Source organism: Pocillopora verrucosa, chromosome 12 (assembly GCF_036669915.1).
Source record: "Pocillopora verrucosa isolate sample1 chromosome 12, ASM3666991v2, whole genome shotgun sequence".
Taxonomy (NCBI): domain Eukaryota; kingdom Metazoa; phylum Cnidaria; class Anthozoa; order Scleractinia; family Pocilloporidae; genus Pocillopora; species Pocillopora verrucosa.
Window position 1 is genome coordinate 9,196,169 of NC_089323.1, and position 5,509 is coordinate 9,201,677.

At 39.0% G+C, this 5,509-nt stretch overlaps 2 pseudogenes; both read left to right on the forward strand.

Annotated features, from left to right (window-relative positions):
• Window positions 1-725: 725 nt before the first annotated feature.
• LOC131769454 (uncharacterized) lies at window positions 726-4,586 on the forward strand (annotated as a pseudogene).
• A 44-nt stretch (window positions 4,587-4,630) lies between these two features.
• On the forward strand, window positions 4,631-5,509 carry LOC131769453 (uncharacterized; annotated as a pseudogene).

Consider the following 5,509-nt stretch of genomic DNA (forward strand, 5'->3'; position numbering starts at 1 on the left):
CACTGAATCGTCTCCTCCCAAATGAACGGTTAAATGCATTTGACATAACCCAATTTTTTTAGCCAGAAATTGACTGTGTTTGAAATGTTCTTGTTCGATAACAATGTCATTTATTTTAAGCAATTTAAAATAATTTTGCGATGTATGTGCAAATTGCGTGACCTAGTGCATGTAACGCAATTTCCAAGTTATGTTTATGTCGTAGCACAAATATGATAAAAGTTTAGCAAGAATCATGATTACGATTTAACATTTGAAATCAAGAGACGTTAATGCTAAATGAAAAACTGAAACAATATAAACATGGTAGAGCGAAAGATACAATGGACACAAAATAAAGTTAGAGAAATTCCTTGAGGATGTCTCTTATCTCCCCTCCATCCCTAACAACATCTTCGTTGTCATCATCACGGCAGTGGTGATCTGGATTTCCGTCGTCATCCCAATCGTCCCCCATTTTTATACAGAAATTGTGTAGGACAGCACATGCGACAGCGATCGAGACAGAGAATTTAATGTCACTACTACGCTTCCCGATTGAGCGTGGCGCGAGGCAATTTTGACGCCCAAGTTTTACTGTTAAAACCGTGATGTTGTCATTGGTGACAGCGCTTGTTTCCATTGGAAACATCTTGCGGTATTGACGTCATCAGTGTTCAGCTACCGCGAGTTCCCGCTAAAATGTATGAATGTTTAGTCGAGTTACTTCTCAGCTGGTAGTTTGAATGTCAAATTGTCAACATGCTTCAGTTGAAAGTCTTTTACAAGCGGTTGAAGAACATGAATTAAAATCACAGCGACTGCATGCCAAAGAAAGATTTGTGAACCCGCAAAAGCACATTTTAGAGGATAAATATGCTATTAGATTTCCTAGACGTAGTCCATCAACTGCAAGAGCGTGTTCGTCTTCTTCCTTTCCCGGTTCATCATTGCTGTCAGCAGAAGAAGAAAGTGATTTTAGAATGGCAGTTCTTCGACATAGTCCATCAACTGCAAGTTCATCTTTTAATTTTTCCGGCACACCGTTCCTGTCAGCAGAAGAAGAAAGTGATTTTAGAATGGCAGTTCGTCTGCAAGCCGAATTAAACAACCAAACATTGTGCGGTGGATCGAGAGCGGATTGTGTAACCTTCCGTGAAGGAAATGAAGAAAGTAACTATTGTGGCATGTTTGTACCGGCCAGGGCTGGAAAGCACCTACGTCTGAGCCTGAATCATCAGCTCAGAGAGAAGAAGAAGCGGTGAATGCTCTCGTGCAACTTCAAAGAAATAACATACCAGAGAACACGCATTGACAATTGACATGTTTACATATGTTTCATGTTTACATTTATGCAATAGATCGTAGATCTTGTTTTACACTTTTCGATCCAGTTGTGAAAGTTGCATGATATTTGTGGTTTTATGTGTAATAAAAGTTTCAATAGTTCAAGTTCTATTTACACCGAAAACCGTTTACTGTGAGAAATAATGGAAGCCCGTTCAAAAAAAAATTTTCTCACGCGTGGACAGGTTTCTATTTTTAGCAATACGTTCTTTGCGCCGACACTTAAGTTAGATGTACTATGTGAAGACTGTAAAGAAGTAGCCACTTCTTAATCAGATGTTTGGCCTAATTTTTGAGGCAATTATTGATTTAGCAAGGAATAATGACTGGCGTCAGTATGTGTGTGCGAGTGTGTGCACAAATTGTTGAGTTTGAATATATATTCTGCATCCATTTAATTTAAACCCTTTAATAAAGTTGTCGTTGTTGTTGTAAGATAAATGTGTCAATATATTATTACAAAAATGCAATGCATGCAACTAAAGCGAACATTGAAATTATAGAAGGCTTTTAGTCAGTCATACACTCGTGTTTGACAAGGGTTGAAAAACAGAATTCACCAGAATATTTATAGTTTATACAGCATATGGAGCTAACAACTCTGCGGAAACAGAGAAACACTTTTTCTCTTGCTAAGTATTAATGTAGGACGTATGTCTAAAAAAAGTCGCCATATCATGTGATGTTATGTGGTCTACAGCTTCAGAAGCAGCAATTTCAATGTTTTCATTTGTTAGATCCCAAAGATGATAACGCATCACGCTCCTCATTTTGTTAAAAACGAACTCTGCTGGATTAAAATCCGGAGAATAAGTTGGTGTGTAGACAAGCTCAATGTTTCTCTCATTTAACCATTCTTGTAATGCTTCCCCGCCAGCAAAATGGTGAGTAGCGCAGTTATCCATCACAACAATGTCCCCTACTTCAAGCGCGAGTCTTGCAGTTTCTATGTTGGCTGCACTTCCTGCTTCACCGAAGAAGCGAAGAAATTCTAAAGTATCTGATGCACCATGTACTGTGTTCATATATTTTATCCCATGTAGCCCAGCTAATAGGTTAACTGTTATGTTAGGTGAACTGTGATAATGCATCTTTCTCCAACTGGTGCATGACCATATAATTGTTTACCATGAAATGGTAACTTTAAACCACATTCATCAAAGAATTTGAGCTTAAAAGGATCTTTGGCATGGAGATAATCTATGAACATTTGAGTGTAGGCCATATTCTCCACAGTAAATCTTTCTTCGGCAACATTGCTGATTTTTTCCATGAATATTTTAAACCAGACAACATATTATTGTTGAAGGCGCGTGAAATTGCCGACCTTGAAGTTCCCTTTGGAATGTCACCAAATTCAGTTAATCCATCGTAAATTTCTCTCAGTGATAAAGTTGGCCTTTCTCTTTTGATAGTTTCAATCAACTGCAAGTGACCTGGAGTTAAATTACTGTTTTTTCCTCCTCCGTGCTGGCGTGGCTCATTGGTACGCTCCATATGGAAGTTTGCCATATACGTTTGCCACATCTTAAATTTGCCTGGAAAGTAGCCAGTGTTGATATCCCCATTATTTAAGTAATTTGAGACCTGGTTTCACGAGAAATGTAATACCTCGGATGAATTCAACAGCAGTCTCTGTCAGTCAGCCGAACAACGGGGATCGTAAGGTAAACAACGAGGAACTTCAGTAGAACTAACTTGCCATTCAGTCCTCGACGTCGCCAGCCTCTAACAGTTCTATTCAAACTCGGCTTGCCACTCTCTTTCCGACAATTGGTTCGAACCGAGCTAGTGGGAAAAGCACTAGTAGAAGACCAGCAAGGTCAAAGCAGACCATTAAGTCGACCAAAGGCCGCCCACCCAAGACACTTGTTTACAAGGATCTAGTCCTTATTCCCAGTCCCAAGATCAACAAAGTGCCTACACATACAACCCGACTTCAGTTAGAATAGAGAGAACTTGTCTGCCACGAGTTTCCCTTTGACAAGAGCTGGGATGCACATTCCCTCAAAGCAGCTATATTGAATCGATGTCCAAAGCTTTTGCTATTTGAATATGTCAAGGTGGGTAACTTTGCGTTGTGATATAACTTTAAACATTGTTCTACGTTTAACGCATTAATAATATCATTGCTGTTCAGTTTGTACATTTGTTGTGGCTGCACTATTTTTAAAGAGGATACCTGCAGTAACAAAAGTGATGGACTTAGAATTTTGGCAGAATTTGTTGGGTTATTTTAGATTTCCTCTGGTACTGCCCCGCTCCCACCCCTTTCTCCTTCCTTGTGTTATAAGTTTAACTTAACTACTCTTTCATTAGATTTACCCTTGACTTTTGCAAGAAGCGTGCAAGTAATGTGTGTTTTTCTTAACCTAGCCATGCTATGGAAAGCTAATAACTCTAAGCTGGCAGAAGGCATAACTCTGGATGCAGAAAGAGTGACCAGGATGGCTGGTCAAGGAGCTGTTTATGTTAGATCACTGGTGCCTTTGGAATCTGAAGATGAGGGTGAAACTGAAGAGGAGCTAGAGAATTCAGCATTAGATAACAGTCCAAGGTGAACTTTTTCTTATGAATTTTTGCATTGAACAAGATAAAACCTGTATAGATTTCTTTTAGCTTTTTTGCCTCACTGCAAAGGTAGCTTCCCGATGTAGTAGAATCATCTTATATATGATAGACTGGCATCCCAGCTCATGCTACTAGGCATGACAATGGCTTTTTGTTGGAAATATTATCTAGTTTGTCTCCAAACAGATTTGTGTATTTATTTATTTTATTGGTTATTTATTTATTTATTTGTTTGCTCAGATCTTTATTCAATTGTTTAGCAGGACAGGACATAAATTAATGTGGTTTATTGCAACTCCATGTGATTGTGGATATTTGTTTAAAGATGAACCTTCATAGTCTGTTACATCATTGCCAATTAGTTCCCTTTTTTATGGTTTGTGACAAGTTGATATTTCCTTTTAGTGTTAGTGGAGCACAAAGAAGCTCTCTGTTGCTTTCATTTGGGGAGAGTGAAGGGAGGCCAGATGCAGCTGTGGTGTCCCACCCCTGTCAGGATGCTGCACAACCTTATTGTGTACCATTTCCAACTGAAGCAGAAACATCACATCAAAATACAGAGTTAAATGATGTAGAGACAGGCAGTAACTCTGATATTGTTCATGTATCATCTGAGCATGTACCTGTGTCTGTATCAGTACCTGTACCTCAACTGCTACCAAAACGTATCATCCAAGTGCACAGGGTAAATATTAAGAAGGATTTGATTGACTTATTCCGAGATCCATTAATTATGAGTCAGGACATAGAGATAATTGTTATTGATGCTACGGGAGTTGAAGAAGTGGGCAGAGATGTTGGGTTGCTCAGAGACGTTTTCTCCCTTTTTTGGAAAGAAACATATGATTCCCTTTTTGTTGGAGAAAATGAGCGTGTACCATTTGTAAGACATGATTATCAAAGGGATGAATGGGTTGCTGTTGGAAGAATTTTGGTGAAAGGATATTTAACCTGTCGATACCTACCAGTCCTTCTGTCTCAAACGTTCCTTGCCTGCCTTTTTTGGGGGTATCTGCTGTAACTAGTGCTATGCTGACTCAATCCTTTAGAAGTTACATTTCAGTTGATGAAAAATGTTTGATTGACAAGTGCCTTGCTGGTGTTATGAAGTGGGATGATGAAGATGAAATGTCCCAGCTTTTAGAAGTTTTTAGTAACTATGACTGTTGAGTTATGGTAAATTCTGAGAATATTATTCAAGTTATTAAAGAAATAGCCCATAAGGAGCTGCTGCAGAAGCCACAGTATATTGCAGACTGCTGGAAGGATATAGTTTCCACACTCCTTCCTAGATTTCCTGATTTTGCAGCAATTTCCAAAAGGTATGAATTGCTAATACCATCCAGAAGCAAAATCCTTAGTTGCCTAGAGGCAAACCCTGAGAGTGATGGGGAAAGGGAAGTTTGTAAGGTTTATCAGTGGGTCTGAGTAAATGCTTTTCGACGCAATCCAAGTAAATTTTACCAACTTATCTGGTTTGGGTCGCCGACCAATTGCCCACACTTGTAATACTGTGTTGGAGCTATCCTCGACTTATCAGTCATTTCCTGAACTTAGAGAGGAGCTCAGTGCAATACTTGCATCAGATTATTGGGAAATGGATATTGTGTGA